We start from the raw sequence: 19,922 nt of genomic DNA on the forward strand, positions 1-19,922 counted from the left end.
TTCATAACTCAGGGTAAATTTGGATTTAAGGTCTATTTCAAGGAAAGACTGTAATAACACCCCCCCCCCCTTCTCCCCACTACCCCCCATAAAGAATTATTTCATATAAATATCATATCCCTATGTCTTTAGCGGCGACACGTTCAAGTGTTTTCGCTTCGAGTCTTTTATTACAACATGACAAGACTGACCAAGGCCAGATTCATACCTTTTGCACACGGTGACCCATTCATTCACGAGTACACCAATGTGATGGTAAACAGAGAGGTCAAGTACGTTTGACGATTACAATATTTCGCGCGCTTTAACCGACCATTATTTCACTTGGGATATTAATATGAATAAGGAAAGATTTGATGATAAGCGTCGTCAACCATTATTATCAAACATTATTTTCCAACATAATCGTCCATATACTCAGTCACTGCTGTATGGACAGCACGATCAGAAAAAAAAAAAAAAACATTCTCGACTGTACCCGGAATCCATACGAGTCCCTTCCGGACTAATCTGCGGTGGAGAGCGAGTATTCTACCGAGCTTTCAGGACCCCCTAAGTTTAGTAAAAGACTGGAATAAACAACCGCAGTACAATCTTATTTGCATGACGTAACTTATGCATATTTTATAATACTTTGGGCGTTTGTCAAACAATCACTACACTTAGTGGTCGTTATGATTTACTCTCTACCTTGTATCCTGACTAAAAATGTTTTGCTTTTTTTTTGTTTTGTTTGTTTTTTTGTTGTTGTTTTTTTTTTTTGTTTTTTTTTTTTTTGGGGGGGGGGGTTTGTTTGTTTTTGTTTTTTTTTTTTTGCTCTGTTGTTTGTTTTTTGTTTTGTTTTTGTTTTTGTTTTTGTTTTTACTTTTTTTTTTTATTTTTTTATTTTTTTTTTTTTTTGGGGGGGGGGGGGTGGTTATTTGTTATGTGGTGAGAAAACGTTTACTTCATAATATATATTTATAAGATTAGAATCAGTAAATCTAGTCAATAAGTCTTAAACCTGATACTTCATGAAGATGTCAGAATTTGTAATCATTTAGCAAATTGGGGGTCATTTTAACAAATCGGTACCATGACTTAAACGTTTCCTCAGAAAGAAATAAGAATGCCGATTTAGCATTGCACAGAACCTAAATATAAAAATAAAATAATGGTAAGAGTGAAACCCCTTCCCAGAGAACATACATTATAGCACTTCCCTGTCCAATGTTGCGTGTAATCTCAGATACGAATTATTTTTTTTAAAAGAAGAAGAAGAAGAAGAAGACGACGAGTAGCAACAAGAATACCACGTATGTCTGACATCGGAATGTTTTTGTGACTGTAGCTAAAGCTAGTGGAGGTAAAGCCATAAAGCTGGGTGGTCTTTGGTGTCGTGTGCAAATGGATATTTATTCCTTGAAAAAGTGATCTTTAAAAGAAAATGGTATTAAGATCGACGTCTATATAATATGGTGGCCTAATATGGTTATTACAAATAAGTGATTTTAAATGAAAATGTATTGAAGATCGATGTTGCGATTTATAATATGTGATAATATTATTATAATATATGATTGTGTGGTGGTGTGATGCTGATACTGATGAATATTATGATATTGGATTGAATTGTGTATGATGATGATGATGATGATGAATGATGATAATAATAATAATATACTAGCATTTAAATCGAGAAGAGGTTTGCCAAGTGTGTGGAATTATATATAATAAACTCGTCAAATTCAAGTTGATAGAATTCAATAAATAGGTGTGTTGCCCACAGTTTGTCAGAGTTAATATCGAACGTCAACATTTCGCATATAAAACTTTGTGCCAAACAATGGAACCGAAAACATAACAGGGCCAAACTAAGAGAAGAAAAAAAAAAATACAAAGAAAATAAACACAACAAAACGTGCTATTCATTAATACTTTCTGAATACATTCAATTCTTTATCGTGCAATTATTAATAAAACACCAAATGTGTTTCGTGGTTTCTTTACGTTACATCCGCTTAATATACACAGACCTGCCTAGTACTACGAAAAATTCGTAGAAATACGAATGTTTGGATGGAGCTAAAGAACTGCGTTCCCTTCTTTGGTTGACTTAATAAATCTTGTCGAAAAGGGAAAGTTTAATTCCTCAGAACCTATATCAGACTTGGAGCATTTTTGGATCATGAGGACATTTTTCTTTTTAATTCTAAAGCTATTTAATGTGAATATTTTTTCCCCCTTGTAAACTACAATTTTTTTGAAATTTCAAGTCGGCAGCTCTGATACACACCCAAAGATAATAATAATAAAACAAGTCTTCTTGAAGGACAGAGGGGCCACCACGATGAACCGTTAACACGTCATAAAATAATGTACAATGCAAAAATCATGAACATAGAAGCAAGATTATGTTTATGACTCGGTGCAAGAAAGATCTAGCCTTCACGTGACCTTCTCTCACATATATTGTCCAATGAAAAGCAAGCTGATCTGAATTGAAAATTAATGGAAAATTTAGACGGACTAGTTTGTCATGCCGTTTAAAATACTATTTTATCAGGCATAAATAACCCTATTATCTTGGGCTTTGCCAGTTGAGTACAGATTTCCGTTTAACTTGACAACAGTTTCAAGTTTCAGAGGAAGTTGACATAGAAGTGTAAACAGATTGCTACGTCATGAGGGGGGAGCGGCCCAGGTAAATTCGAGCGTTTTTCTTCGTATACCAAACCAAACCCTTCCCTCATAATATAAAATTAAATAGATCCTTTATCTAGTAGTAGTAGTGGTAGTAGTAGTAGTAATAGTAGTAGTAGTAGTAGTAGTAGTAGTAGTAGTAGTAGTAGTAGTAGTAGTTGTAGTTGTTGTTGTTGTTGTTGTTGTTGTTATTGTCGTTGTTGTTGTTGTTGTGTAACAGAGGGTTTTTTGTTTTTTTTAAACGAGGGTCATTTAAATCAATCGATATATTTTAAAGGAGGTGTTAACCAGTCAACATTTTAGATACTACGTGTTTGTTTTTGTTTGTTTGTTTTAGACTGCGACAGTGTCCACTTGTGACATCACCGTTCGGTGATTTCAGTGCGTTGTATCCTACACCGCTGACTCATTTGTCCTAGTCCTAGAGACATTTCGGATAACTAAATGCAACTTTCTCATTCCTAAATAATTTGTCCTTCCATTCTTCTGCTTAAAAGATTGCGAGTGAATTACATATAGACCTAGGTACTAGATAAAAACCATTAACAACATGGATAGAGAGAGAGCAGCTATACTCCTCGAATTTTAAACATCTGTGACTAAGTCACAGTCAAACAATTCTCAGTAAGCATCATTCAGACTGCAATGATTATTATTACGTACTACGAGATAACTATTGATATTAACAGTTTACAAATCGCAATGATTTCGTAAGGAAACATTGTCATTTCATCATCATCATCATCATCATCATCATCATCATCATCATCATCATCATCATCACCATTGTTGTCGTCGTCGTCATCGTCTTGATTACCATCACCAATACGATGAACACAATATCTATACTGTTCAAATCAGAGGACTGTTTATTAAAGAATCAGTTTACGCATAGCAATCTGGTGAACAAAACCTGTTAATTTGACAAATGTTTCAGTCAACCGAATCCCATTTTTGCACCGGATAGCTGTTACACGTTACGAGAGTTATACTATCATCGATTCTTCTAATGGCGTAATTAGCTAATATTATCTATTTCATTGCACATAATAAGTGTTAAGAGATTGGTTTTGAAAATCACACAAAATATCAAACCTATAGAAGAAATGATGATTGACTTGTTGCATTGCGTTTTTCCAAACATACAAAAAACTGCGCCAGCGTGATATAAAGTACAAACACACAAAACCAGACATTTTAATTCTGTGCACCAAACTATGTAACCTTGAGCGGTTATAGTCTGATTAATACAATATAGAATAACAAAGAACTGAGTGACGTCAATTTCATTCCTTCTATTGATGCTATGCACTTAGTTTTTAAACAACTCATTACGTCCGCCCACAGGATAAAACGTACCAAAACACAACTGGTTGTCTAGAGAAATGTAATTGCGTCTAGAGCACCCCCCCCCCCTTCTCCCTGGGGATTGGGGGGGGGGGGGCGTGGAGATAAGCGATCTATAAATAAACTTTATTATTATCATCATCATCATCATCATCATCATCATCATCATCATTATCATCATCATTATTAGTATTATTATTATTATTATTATATTATTATTATTATTATTATTATTATTATATTATTATATTATCATTATTATTATTATTATTATTATTATTATTATTATTATTATTATTATTATTATTATTATTATTATTATTATAGCCAGGCATTGTGGTGGGTGGTACCTAATTATCAATGTAAGGTGTATCAAAATAACTGATCTTGCGTTTTAGTTGTGAGTCAGCGATGTTTGTTAACTACATTATGATAGATAAGATATCTGTGTTATAATCACAATAACAAGTAGGAAACGTCAAAAATACACGACATTGGATTGTATTTACAAGAGGAGTCATGTTCATAAAGCTAACTAGATAGATCATCGAGACCACACACACCTAATATTATTATAACAATAGACTATGAAGGTAGAAGAAACCCTAACCTGATAACGGACCGATGGGCCTTCTTGATTCTGACATTGGACGGAAATGGTAATCCTTTAGACCTTTGATTCCCAGAAAACTGATCGTAATCCTCACAAGATTGGATCGTAAACCAACAACCTAAGGTGGATTACGAACAACAGTTATGCAACAAAGCTCATTGGAGAGAAAGATTTAATAATGTTATGCTTCTATCATCTGAAGTTAATTTAGACTACAGCTTTCCCTGGAATACCTTACACACGTAAACGTTTGATGTGTCACGTAGAGGCCTACAAGTATTTAGGACAATAATAAAATTTGAGTAATGATAACATGCCTTTGACTCTAGGCTCTAGGTAGGTTGTCGAACACAGTCGTGTTATCTTTTGACACGGTTCAAATGTTGTTGGCCTCGTCAATAAACGTGTGTTAAAAGTAAAAATGGTAAATGTGTAATAAAAAGTCATGAAATAATGTCACAAATTATATAGACACACATGGACATTACATTGATGCTATGCCCTATAGTTACAAAACTCACAACATCCGCCGGTCGGAATTTACGTATGGACACATAAAAAACCATGTGTAACCTTAAACGTTCAGAGTCTTATTAATTCAATTTAGTGAGAACTACATACTCATCGAAATGGCTGACTAAAAAGAATATCAAAGAGCTGAGTGACTACAATTTCGTGTCGCATATATATATATATATATATATATATATATATATAATATATATATATATATATAAATATTATATTGGTGTGAAATAAGGTGTTAAAGACAGCTGATTGGCAGTTATAAATAGTCTTTTGGTGCGCATGAATACAAATCCAACGTTTTTATGTTTTTGGCCAACTTGTCATTCTAGCAGATGGAGAAAATACAAATCATGGTTAATAGAATTGCTACTACCATACCAATTTGATGACGAAATATCCAATAATTTTACTTGTAGGGGTGGGATAAACTTATTCTTTCATTTCTTTGTATTTATCAAACTCTTTATATTTTTATCGTGCAATAACACATACACGCAAGCTCGTAGTGTTATTGGCACGATAAAAATAACGCGTTGAATAAACACAAAGAAAATAAAGAATCGTAAGTTCATCCTGACACATTTTTAGTTGTCATGTTCACTCAGTTTTCAATGCCCAGTACATACTGACATAATATTACCGCTTTGAGACCGAAGGTCACATACTTAGTTGTGCACTCAGTTTTCAGTACCCAGTTTCTACCGACATATTACCGCTTTGAGAGGGAAGGTCACATTTTTAGCTGTACACTCAGTTTTCAGTCCCCAGTTCAACCCGACATATTACCGCTTTGAGAGGGAAGGTCACATATTTAGCTGTACACTCAGTTTTCAGCACATACTAGAGTGTAATGTGTGGTTTTCAGTGCCCAGTACATACCGACAAAACATGACCGCTTTGAGACTGAAGGTCACATTTCAGCTCTGTACATTCAGTTTTCAGGCAGTGCCCAGTTCAACCCGATACATAACCGCTGTAAGAGTGAGTGGTAAGTCACATTTTTAGCTGTACACTCAGTTTTCAGATCAGTTCAACCCGACATGTGAGAGGAAGGATCATATTATTTACTTTACAACAGATATCAGGTCGTACCGTCATGACCAGATAATTAGCAACGTTGAAATCTTTTGAAAGGTTCGAATATGTCCTTTTATTTCAAACAGAAGGACCATTCAAAATACTCATACCTTTTTATGTAATTGTAAATAATATAATATTATGTTCATATAGATTGCTTATCAGCTTCTATGACTCAGCCTCGTTTGGTGACAGCTGTTGCTCCCCTGTGTAAACAACCCTTTCATATTCTACGCTTTAATTTTCAGTGTTTCTAGATCTTTCCTTGAAAACCATAATAATTACTTACATAATATTATCACTGTCACCGTTGCATTGGATTATTATTACAATTTTATTATTATTATTATTATTATTATTATTATTATTATTATTATTATTATTATTATTATTATTATTATTATTATTGTTATTATTAATATTATTATTAATATTATTATTATTATAGCTATTAAAAACATCCCAAAAATCAGTCAATTCGATTGGGGAAGAGGAAGGCTGATTCTTTGGAATTGATTTTTTCTAGTTCTAGTATTTTTTTTCTGTCTTGCTTTGCTTGGCATTGTTTCATATACACTTTTTATTGTAAACAAACAATCAAACAAACACACAACCGAACAAAAAAGGTAACATGTCTTTAAAAAACCAGGCTATTCTACATTAATCGGATTCGTTGGGACATTAAAACAATTGTGGTACCTCTATCGTATCTACGGTTTTTGAGAGCTATGATTTAAAATAATTCAATTTCAATTTCTTTATTGTCAGAATATAATGTTGCGTATTACTCGAAGTCGTTAGGAGAAATAGGAAATAGAAATAAAATTAAATTTTGGATCTTTATTATCTCTCTCCGACATAATCATATTCTCTGTTTTAGATTGATAGTAAATTGCGTCATGGCCTATGGCTTATGATTAAGATAAGCCTGACGTAAGAGATAATATGTATAGTAGACTATGTGTATTTTTATCCGGTTTTAGTGCTGAGATAAATAAATTATGAGAGGTCGGAATATAACATTATTGTCAAAAAGGAGTGAAAGGAAGAAAAAAGAGTAACAGGATTTAACTGAATTTCATTTTCTGCGAAACAGGATGTCAGTCATGCATAGCATTGCATAGCATAGCATGGCACGGTCGTTCGTACTCATCAGTGAACAAAGAAATAATATGAAATAGGCGTCCCTATTACCATCGTTGATATTACGCATATAATACTGTGACCTCTCCAATTTCCTGTTTACTCAGTTATCAAATGTCAAATGTTTCTTATTTCCGTTGCTCATTTTCCCATTATTGTAATGATCCAATCAGCCAATCAATTGTCGGTAAGGGGGAGGGGTTGGAGGGGGAAGGGGTGGGGGGGGGGGGGGTTCTAAGCATAGATAACACAGGACTGTGGTTCTAAGTCCGTCATTTCCATTAGCCCTAATGACACAATTATGATTAGAAGCTACGGATTGGATAGATAATGCCATCATCCTAAAGATAGAATTCGCTTGGCCAAGGAGTTCACAACATTGCCATCCGGAAGTATAACGGACCAACACACAAACTCTGTGTAACCATGAACTTTTATAGTCTGGTTAATACAGTTTAGTGAGAACAACTCACAAACGCGGATGGCAAAAACAATAACAAAGGCCTGAGTGACGTCATCTTCGAACTATCTATAATAGTTGTTTGTCTTGAGCCTCGCTATAGATAGTTCGAAGATGACGTCACTCAGGTCTTTGTTATTGGTTTTTGCCATCCGCGTATATGAGTAATGCTCACTGAACTGTATTAACCTGACTATAAACGTTCATGGATACACAGTTTTGTGTGTTGGTCCGTTATACTTCCGGATGGCAATGTTATGAGATTCTTAGCTAAGCGCATACTATCTATATACAGCAAGAGTGTATCATTGTATCAATGGGTTGGTGTGTAACCGACGTGAATTATTTAAAGGTCTGATAACACAAATTCTTTTGGATTCATTGCTGTAATGGAAGTAGTATCAAACCAGCACAAAATATGGACCATTACAGCAATGTTAAATCAAGCCATAGACAAAATCTGTAGTACAATTTGTGTGGGTGTATATATATATATATATATATATATATATATATATATATATATATATATATATATATATATATAATATTATAATATATATATATATATATATATATATATATATATATATATATATACGTGTGTGAGTGTGTTTGTGCGTGTGTGTGTGTGTGGTTGTGTACAAGTGTACAAGAAAAGATTGCAAGAAAAAAAAAACATTAAAAAAAAATAGGGCTTATGCAACCCGAAAGAAGAAATTAAAACTCCTGGAGTTGGAGATGGTCAAGTAGGCTTAGGACGGTGAGAAGGAGATAGAGGGCAATAAGTGCGATGGACAAGTGAGCAAGTTGCTCCCCATCCTTCTATCCATCTATCTACAGACTCGTAGGACCCGCCTGGACTCACCTCCAACTTGCTCACTTGTCCATCCCCTTCAGTGCCCTCTCCTTCTCACCGTCCCATCCTTACTTGACCATCTTCAACAGCAGTTTTAATGTCTTCTTTCGGGTTGCATAAGCCCTATTTATTTGTGTGTGTTTTATTTTCTCGTTAATCTTGCGGATACACGATTCCATCACCATTCGTTGGATACGTGTTATTTTCAAATTTATTTCGTTTCCCTTTCTTCCTTTTAAAAAAAAATATTTTTGATTATTATTTTTGAAATTGTTTTTTGATCTATTTAGTTTGAATTCTTTTTTTCTCCCTATATTAATTCTCTTCAAATTACGTTAAAATAACAAAATTCTTTCTCACCTTTTCCTCCATCTTCGTCTCTTTCCAAATACAGACCTACACATTAACACCTTCAACCATACTTAGACCGACCACTCACAGCAACTTACAAACACTCTCTCTCTCTCTCTCTCTCTCTCTCTCTCTATATATATATATATATATATATATATATATATATATATATATATATATATAAACTCTCACATATACACCCTCCTTCCCTAGTCTTTCTCTCCCTCTCTTCTCATTTTGTCCGTTTATATATTTGGTATAGTATACAAACCAACCTATCTATCCCTCTCTAATCCCATCCCCATTTTAAAGACTTCTTTGCAGTTACTTTTACTATGCACACACACTTAAACACATTAATATTCTCTCTCATTCTCTCTCTCCCCCATTTTCCCGGCCTTCCTTCTCTTGCGCCTCTTCTTGCATCCACATCCAACACCCTCTACATATATTTACATTTGTTTCCACACTCGACAAAATGTGATATTCTGTAACCTTACATGTTTGTGTTTTGTCTCCTGACGAAGCCCAAGGGCCGAAACGTCGTTTGTTTTGTGGTGTTCCCTTATACACGAGTCACATTTACTCGCTTTTTCTCTCTCTCAAATTGGGAACAGACGTTGATTCCTAGAGCTTCTTAGTTCTTCTTAGTTCAGGATTACCTCAAAGCTTCATCCAGACACAAGCAAAGATCCCACAAAGAAAAAAACAAATGCACATATATATATGAAAATGTGAAACAACGAAGATTTGTTGAAATATGGAGCCGAAGTAAATAATGAGTAAACTAGTGTGTACTAAAGTATGAGATCAGATGGTCCCATCAAGAAACATACACAGGATCCTACCTATACCAAAATGATTCTTGTTTTTAAGGAGGAATATGTGCTACTCAAAAGGGTTATTGATTTACAATTGAAAGCACACGATTAAGAGTAAGACTAGGGGATTGGTTCAAATAGGGGACAAAGGTAGATTCCATGAGTACGCTATAAGTGTACTTTGTTTGAGATCACCAGCACACAAGCAAAGCCCCCGCTCAGAGGAATACACTCAAATGTTTACAAACCATTTTATACTTAAAACAAAAATTGTAACACTACTTGAGAGATGATTAACAAGGAAAAAAATATCTCCCAAAACCATAGCTATACATTTGATTGTTCCCTCCCCGCCAAGGACTCCGGTCTGGGCTTGGACAAAACACAAATAATCTCATTCCAAGACAGACAGAAAGCAACTGAGAAAAAAAAAAACAGATAGAAGGGTATAGAAGACACAGTAAGTGACTCTATGCTCACTATGGGAGATCAGGAACCCCACCCAGCAAGCAAGAGTCAACGGACCACAATGTTTTAAACTTGTTTTTAGGGGTATTACAATGCTTGCAACACATTAGGTCATATCAGCGCCAGTGTAAAGGAAGAAAATGGGATTGTAAAAAGTTCTAGAATTCCAATAAAAGCACAAAAGAAAAAGTAAGACAAAGGGAGAACTGGTTTAAATAGAGAGCAAGTGTAGATTCTAAGAGCGTACTTGGTTTGAGATGTCTCATCTTGACGAAGCACAGGTCTCCAGTAAGGGGAACACAACTGACTACAAATAATAATATATTATATGTAAACAATAATACAGTCCAAAGCAGAGAGATGATTTACAAGCCAAAAAATATCACCTCCCAAACCTATGCATTTGACTGTTTCCCTCCCAGCCTCGGTGTCCGGCCAAGATAAGGACAAAACCAAGTAATCTCATTCCAAGAGAAAGACAGAAAGGATGTTGGAAAACAGATATAGGGGGATAGAAGAGGGTAAATACCTCCCTGTCCACAATGGGAGGTCAGGAAATCCACCCCGAAGGACTACAATGGAAGAAGCTGTTTGAGTAGATCTCCATTAGGAAAAATGAACCCGATAAATTGAAATACACGTTTTGTTCAATAGATTTTGGTTGCATTGATTTGTTTTGTTAGTTTGTTTGTTTTAAATGGTTTAACGGCGCTTGCAACGCAATAAGGTCATGTCAGCGCTTGTAAAAAGGAAGAAATTGGAATAGTCAAAAGTTATAGAATTACAATTAAAGTACCTTAGCAAAGGTAAGACAAAGTGGAATTAGTTCAAATAGGTGACAAATGTAGATTCTAAGAGCACACTATCAAAGTACTTAGTTTGTGATCACCTGAAAGTCTCATCCAGACACAAGCACAGGTCCCCACTAAGAGGAATATAATCAAATGTTTACGAATCATATATATGTAAACAAAACATAATACAGCGCAGAACAGAGAGATGATTTACAAGAAAAAAATTATCATCTCCCAAAACTAAATATACATTTGACTGTTTCTCTCTCAGCAAGGGCATCCACAATGGGAGGTCAGGAACGTTTGGTTTAAGGGTTTTACGACGCTTGCAACACATTAGGTCATATCAGCGCCGGTGCAAGGTACATCCAGCACATTTTACAACCCCGTGTTATTCCATTTTTTTCATGAACATCTTCAATTTTCACTACAACACGACAATGCACCATCCCACCCACCTATTGTAACAATGGATTTAATAGCAGCAACTAATGTGAACGTTATCAGCCTGTGGCCTGCAATATCCCCCGATCTAAATCCGATATAACATATGTGGAACATAATCGGCCGTCAGGTTCGTTCATTAGACCCGCAAAATGAACAACAACTGTTCCACGCCATAAGAACAGCTTGGGATAACATTCCTCAACACCAGCAGCTGACCAGATTGACCAAGAAGAAGAAGAAGAAGAAGAAGAAGAAGAAGAAGAAGAAGAAGAAGAAGAAGAAGAAGAAGAAGAAATAATAATAATCAATGCAAGTAAAATCGGGCTATCATGGCGTTAATGTTTTATGTACGACATTCATTCACTCTCATGCATATTATGATACGAACTCTAATAAACGTATAAAAATTAACATGATGTGGCATGGACATATTTAACTTATCCCTGTTGAAGATGAGGACGTTGAGATGGTTTGAGTTGGTCTTTTTTTTCTACTGCAGTGATAGACGGATCGAAAATGACGTCACTCAATTCTTTGTTATAATTTACACCATGTTAGTGATTACTTACCTTACCTTACCCGGGTTCCATCTCTTTCCAGAGGTCGGATGTCATGGCTTTCCATCCTTCACGGTCCATTGCAGCCTCGTTACAGTCTGCCATGCGCCGTCCTGTAGCTTCCTTGATGCCATCTGTCCAGGATTTCCTTTGTCTTCTTCTGCCTCTCTTTCCTTCAATTCTTCCCTCCATTATCCTTTTTTCGAGACTATCATGTCTTCGCATATGTCCAAAATATGACAGCTTTTTGTGCTTCACAGTCAAAAGAAGTTCTTTTTGTTTTTGGCCCATTAGGTCGAGGACTTCGATGTTTGTTTTTCTTGCTGTCCAAGGTATTTTCAGTATTCTCCTGTACGTCCACATCTCAAAAGCTTCAATACGTTGTTCTCACAACCATAAAAGAAAATGGACCACACATAGCATTTGGTGCATCTCATTCGTGTTCTGATGGAGATATTTGTGTTGTTGAGGATTGGCTTTAGTTTCATGAACGCATTTTTGGCCAGCATTATTCGTCTCCTGATCTCTTTGTCAGACTTTGCATCGGATGTTACCAACTGCCCCAAGTACGTGAACTCCTTTACTTGTTCCACTGGACACTCTTCTATTTCTATATCTATGTCTATGGGCTCTTTCTTTTTTGTTATCACCATTGTTTTTGTCTTCTTCGCATTCATGAACAGCCCCTTTTCTTTACTCTCTTCGTTCACTTTTGAAATTAGCTTCTGTAGGTCTTCCTTACTTTCCGCCAACAGGACAGTATCGTCAGCGTAACGTAAATTGTTGATGTTGTGGCCACCAACCTTCAACCCTTGTGCTGTTTCTACTTGCCGAAAAATAGACTCTGGGTATAAATTAAACAAGCAAGGAGACATAACACATCCCTGGCGCACTCCTTTCTTGATTTCAATTGCATCTGTTGTATCTGCCTGCACTTTTATCTGAGCCTTTTGCTGCCAGTACAGATTAGCGATTAGAGCCACATCATTCTCTTCCACACCTATTGCCACAAGGTCCTGGATAAGTTTCTGATGACTAACAGAATCAAATGCCTTTGAGTAGTCGATAAAACAGGCATATATGTCTTTTTGGACCTCTAAGTATTTTTCTGACAGGATTTTTAAGTCGAAAATTGCCTCCCTGGTGCCACTGTTCTTTTTGAATCCAGTTTGCTGTTCTGAAATCTCACGATCTACTTTTGACGAGATTCTTTTCAGGATTATTGTCAGGAGGAGTTTCAGTAGATGGCACATAAGACTGATTGTTCTGTAGTCCGAACACTCAATTGCACCCGCTTTCTTGGGTAGCAGTATGAAGATAGAAGTGCGAAGGTCTTCTGGGATGTGCGTTGACTCATAAGGTCCGTTATCACATCAACACCAAATTCACCCAGTGCTTGCAGCATTTCTGTTGATACCCCATCTATTCCATTTGCCTTCCCTGTTTTAATGCAGTATAGGGCTTTCTCTACTTCTGATCTTAGGATTGTGGGTCCCCGTAGAAAGGACTGTATATGGTTGTCACCTCTGTCCGCATTGAATAGCTCCTCCACGTATTCTTTCCATCTATTGGCGATTTCTTCCACCTCAAAGAGGAGTCTACCTGATTTATCTTTGATGCAACCGCCAGATTGAGCGTTTTTATATGTGAATTTCTTGATTTCAGCAAACATTGGTCCAGGGTTTCTCTCATGTGATAGCTTCTCAATACGGTGGCACTTTTCATCAAACCAGTCTTCTTTAGCCTGGATACACTTTTTCTTTACTGATTTGTCCAGTTCATTGTACCTAGGGGTGCCCTTTGAATGTTTCCGTTCTCTCATAAGATTCAAAATCTCATTCGTCATCCATTCTTTCTTTGCCTCTTTAGATTTTTTGTTTAGCATTTTCTCGTTTGTAGTTGTTATTGCACCTTTAAGAGAGGACCATTGTTTATCAATTGTACTCTTATACGTTTCTTCTGTTTCTTTATTTGTGTCTTCTTGTTCTTCCATAAGACAATAATACGTATTTTCTACTTCTACAGCATATTTCGCTCTTAGCTCCTCGTTTCTAAGTTCAGCTAGGTCGTACTTTATGTGTTCGTCCCTTTTCTGTTTGGGAATTTTTAATTTAACTTTTATTTTCACCATGATGGGAACATGGTCCGATCCAATGTCAGCACCCGGGAAAGTTTTACATTGGGTCACACAGTTTTTGAATCTGGTTTTGATGAGAAAATAATCTATTTGGTTTCTGTATATATCTCCTGGGCTCTTCCAAGTGTATAGGCGCCTCTTTGGTTGTTTGAATATGGTGTTTATTATGGTCATGTCATGGGACTCGCAAAATTGGACCAGACGTTCACCCCTCTCGTTGGACTCTCCTAGACCACAACTTCCCATGCACGGTGAGATTGCTGCGTTTCCAACTTTCGCATTGAAATCCCCCATTACGACAACAATGTCACTTGATTTTATGCATTTGAGGGCCTTGTTTACATTTTCATAATGTGCCTCGACCTCCTCATCTGGGTGATCACTCGTTGGTGCATAAATTTGTAGGAGCACTAAATCAAAAGGTTTAGCTTGGATTTTGCACATTAAGATACGGTCGTTCACGGGCCAATACCCAGTTACTGATTTAGCAATTTTGTTTTTCATCAGGATGCCAACGCCTCTGTTGTGCTGAGTATTTCCGGAGTAAATAAAAGTGTGGCTGTCTCTTTTTATTATTCCATTGTCTTTCCATCTTGTCTCTGAGACACCAAGGATATCCATATTCATCGCCTCTGCCTCCATAATTAGATTATGGAGCTTTCCTGCTTGAGCAAGTGTTCTCACATTCCACGTGCCAATTTTTAAAGGAACATTTCTTGTCTTCAAGGTAGGTAGATCAGTCTCTGGCTTTACCGAGGGCTTTCCACCAGAAACGTCATAAGGTGCCATCTTTTGGACATTACTTAATTCCTCTTCCCTGTACATATTTACAGCTTGATACTTAGTTGCAGGGGGCCCAACGTCACAAGCATCTCTAACACTATAGCTCTGACTAGCCATGACTAACTATGAATGATACGTGGTAAGGTTTCCCCCTTTTCCACGGTGGTAGCCGCTATCTAATTTTGTCTCAGACGCGCCTCTTTGTCTACCACAGACTTGCTGTCTACGCCTACTTTTACCTAACCATATCCAGACCCTTGTGCACTAAAAGGTGAGACATTACCTATTCTACCCTACTACGCGAGTCACTCAATGTCGTTTCGCAGGTCAGTCGAGACCCGGTCCCGGGGTGTGGCCGCTGCGTGCACTACAGCTTCTAGGAGCCAGACATGAGCTAGATATGCAGGTGTGGACCAGTGGATCCTGACCATCCGAAGATGCGACTGTCTCTCACAGAAAGGTACTACCACTCCCTCCATACCCTACACCCTATGTTAGTGATTATTACTCACTAAATTACATATAGATAGAATGAAGTTAACGTCACTTGGATCTTCGTTATTGTATTTTTTTTTTTTTTTATGAGTAATTCTCACTCAAGTGTATTATCCAGATTATAAAAGTTCATGGTTACACAGAGTTCTGTGTGTTGGTCTGTTATGCTTCCGGATGGCAATGTTGTGAGCTTCTTAGCCAAGCGCATACTATTCATATTAGACTATTAACGTTAAAGGTTACACACCGTTTTGTGCGTTGGTATGTTTATTTTGACTGGTGAGTGTTACGAGTATTTTACCTAAACCCATAGCATCAATAAAGTAGAGAAAAAGTAAGTAAAGAAAAACCTCGTCATTATACTCGTGACTTAGATCGTAGCGATCGTTAACTAATAGATAGTTCGAAGATGACGTCACTCGGGTCTTTGTTATTGTTTTTTGCCATCCGCGTTTATGAGTAATGCTCACTGAACTGTATTAACCCGACTATAAACGTTCATGGATACACACAGTTTTGTGTGTTGGTCCGTTATAATTCCGGATGGCAATGTTATGAGCTTCTTTGCCAAGCGCATACTGTCTATAGCCGAACACTAGGATCCACCAGGACTTATATGTTGATGTCATTTTTAGCTTGTGTAGCGCCTAGTGAGTTGTCGTTAGTATCTTGTGCTCAAGGAAACAACTAATCCCATTGATTGAAATATGGAATACAATTCACAATTTTTTTTCTTTTATGGCCAAAGACTTATCTTTTGACATAATTTGTTGGTCAGTATCAGGCTTTAATTGTTCGATAATGCAAAATAATGCTATGCGTTTAGGTAAAATACTCACAACATCCGCAAGTCAGACATACCGTACCAACACACAAAACTACTTGTAACATTAAATGTTTATAATCTGTTTGATAGAAGTTAGTGAGAACCAATCATTAAATTGACTGTCTAAAAATAATAACAAAGAGCTGTGCGACGTCAATTTCGTTCCTTCTATATATTGAATCTCTTGTAGATTGATTTACAGCTAAATAAATAATTTTGATAACTCCGTCTAAAACAAGAGACATTAAGCTTCCTTTTCTTCCTGAAAATATAAATCTTAACCTCATATATTTAATTTGAGACAATATTCAAATTTTCGCATCTAAAACATCCTGACATTATCACCCTTTTGAGGCATTTGGTCACAAACAAAGTGTACATCATGGGAACATCATGAGAAACATTCTTTAATGGACAATATATTACGTCATGTTTATTAGATTTCCATTACAACAGTGAGCCACGATGAATTGGATTATCAAACCTGGAAATAAGTGCACGTCGGTCACAACCATAAAATTTTAAGTTTCTGTGATATTTTATAATATATTTTTCGGTTATTTTCTATTGCGCTTTCATTTCAAATAATTTCTAAAGGTCCTTGCTTGCCTCATCGTTGGTGCCGTGGATGTTACATCAGGCCAAGGGACATGCTCAAGTTTAATGTGACAAAATTAGGATTTCACATTTCTGGTCATTTTGATTTTAGAATCCGTTTTTGTCATCTTGGACACACCTGCATGCATTACACCGTTTTAAGGCGATGGGCCACATTTTCTTTCGGATGCTGTCAGTCTTATGGTTTTGCACCCCAAAGGAATACCACACACGTCACCATTCGTGTTTTCTTTGATCTATATGTTGAATAATTATTATAAATTGATTTGGGACGTACGGATGTTATAGAGAAAAAAAATTGTCATCAAGGTTGCTTTTGTGTTTGTTTATTTCGTTTTGTTTTTGTTTATTTCGTAGTTTGTGTGTGTTTTTTTTTTTTTTTTTTTTTTTTTTTTTTTTTTTTTTTTGGTTTGTGTGTTTTTGTTTTTGTTGGTTTTTTTTGTGTATTTTGTTTTGTCTTTTTTTGTTGTTGTTGATTTATTTTCTGTTGATTTATATTTTTGGTTTGTTTTTTTTTTTTTACAGCTAATCATTTGTTAATTGAATATATGTTATATTCTTCTTACACCTCCCCTTTCTCTCTCTCTCTCTCTCTCTCTCTCTCTCTCTCTCTCTCTCTCTCTCTCTCTCTCTCTCTCTCTCTCTCTCTCTCTCTCTCTGCAATTTATGAAACTTATCAACGAAAATGGCAAGACTCAAGATCTGGAAAATTCAGATGAGCTTTCATTCAGAACCCAGAAGATTGTACAAATCACTTGTTCTGAACAATTAAAGCGGAATTAGAGAGACAAATCTGTATTTGACAATATGAGTTACCTAAAGATCCTTCGTGCATCATATCTGAAACATGGAAAACAGGGATGTTCTTCAAGACGAAAAAAGCAGGTGGGACGACGGACAAAGACCATTACTACTCAAAAGAAGGAAATATTCACGGTTTGTAGGAATATTGAACGTGAATAACGCAACTGATACAGCGACGGACGATAGTGGGACAAGTTAACATGACAAGTGCTTCTATGATATGGTATATAAAAGAGATTTTATGTTAATTTAAACCCTGAATTTGGAGCAGCAACTATGTCATTTGTCGATCTTCACTAATAAAGTGACGTTAAAAATGTTTAAATAATAAAAAAAAAATATTAAGCTTATGTTACTTTATTCGTGGCCTGCCTGTAAGTCACATTTGATGTGGGGTTATTTACGATCCTTATCATGAAGAAAACTAAATCATAGATTTCGTTGACTAAAATATTATGCTATTTTACTAATTATTGTTCGTGGTGGATCTTGATAGATCGTAATTAAATCAAAACGTGCCTCCTAATTATAATTATATGTGCTAATAATATGAGTAATATTACCCAAAGAAATTGATTTTGAAAATATTGGCAATGTTAATTACAGGAAGTTTCAAAACCCAATTTCAAAATAAAAATTGAGCTCAGACAAATGTCTTCGTCCTAGTCCTCTCGTGTTTAATGTTTGTGGTTTATGATGCAGCGAGGGTTCACAGCGCAAACACCAACCCTTGTAAAGAATAAAGACTTTTAATCGTGCCAACTATCGAGTAAAAACCATGGTGTAATGCTAGCACCTCTGATCGATTATTATGAGGTCTGAGGTTCGATCTCTAGTCGAAGCAAACTTATTTGTTGGGATGGTTTTCTGTTCTTGGACGTTTTTCTCTGCTTTGTCTGGCACTGTTCCATACATACATTAATCAGACCTTTATCTTTCACCACCGCCTGCTTTCTAATTTGTCACCTTGTTTTTCACTCCGCTACTCTATCACACTTGCTTAAACAATTTACTTTCCTTTATATACACACCCAAATGATGCACTCATCTTGTATTTTCCTAAATAAGTTGCTTTTTTAGGAATCACTACAATAAATGTTTACACCAGGTAATAATATGACATAAAAATGACGCATACACCTTCAAACACGTGAAAAGAATAAACACGAGAAATATTGATACTTTAGTTTTGATATTATCAACAAATGTATATATATATATATATATATATATATATATATATATATATATATATATATATATGTGTGTGTGTGTGTGTGTGTGTGTGTGTGTGTGTGTGTGAATCAAGCCCATAATTGCCTTTGATTATCAGTCCTGCAAATTTCAGCTTAAAATGTTGTATTTTTGTTAGCAGGGCTTTTTGTTAATTTCTATCAAGGTCCCGATAGCTCAGTTGGTAGAGCACTCGCAGCCTGGTGCACCCTGGTGCAGTCGAGATTTTTTGTTGTTGTGAGCAGATCCAGTTTGGTTTGTAATTGTTTGGTTTGGATAACCGACTCTTAGCTATCAATAATTATGTGTGTTGCTGTCTTATTTACAGTCTCACTTTACATAGATATGATAACAAAACGTTGAGTTGCTCATTGCTATTGTGCAATGGTTTATATCAGCGACAACAATAACAAATAAATAGGGAAGAAAATGAAATAAAAAGGCCAAGGTTGATATATTATTTAGTTCATCATGAGTTGTGCGGCTATGTGGTCAAGTGGTATGACACTCGCTCTCGGATCGGAAGGACCAGAGCTCGAGCCTCGCTCGGCGCATAGTTTAGTTCTTGGAAAAGGCTCATTACTCACATTCTCTCACCGTACGCGGGTGTAAAATGAGTACCTGGCCGTGAACACCGTTGTTTTTGTCCGAGAACAAAAATGTAATATCGCCTGACAGGCGTCGTGTCTCGTTCTACATGTTACCTGTTGATGTTGCTCTATATAAAAGCCCAATTTTTTTTTAGTTCATCATGAGTTACTGGATTTTGCACGATGGCTTTTTATTGGATCTAGCATGATTACCTGATATAGCCTTATTGGTGCATTTAAATAATTAAAAAAACAAAACAAAACAAAACAAAAACAAGCAAACAAA

The 19,922-nt window shown here is 36.1% G+C and overlaps 1 long non-coding RNA gene across 1 annotated transcript in view; it reads right to left on the minus strand.

The window, feature by feature from the left end:
* Nucleotides 1–5,004, minus strand: part of LOC144974780 (uncharacterized) — a 30,650-nt gene extending 25,646 nt beyond the window's left edge. The window contains exon 1 of the long non-coding RNA XR_013645817.1: nucleotides 4,640–5,004. This is a non-coding gene — a long non-coding RNA (uncharacterized LOC144974780). The remainder of the gene's footprint in view (nucleotides 1–4,639) is intronic.
* Nucleotides 5,005–19,922: the final 14,918 nt, after the last annotated feature.

This window comes from Berghia stephanieae, chromosome 1 (assembly GCF_034508935.2).
Source record: "Berghia stephanieae isolate SIO BIC M18660-M18661 chromosome 1, UCSD_Bste_1.3, whole genome shotgun sequence".
In the NCBI taxonomy this organism is placed as follows: Eukaryota; Metazoa; Mollusca; class Gastropoda; order Nudibranchia; family Aeolidiidae; genus Berghia; species Berghia stephanieae.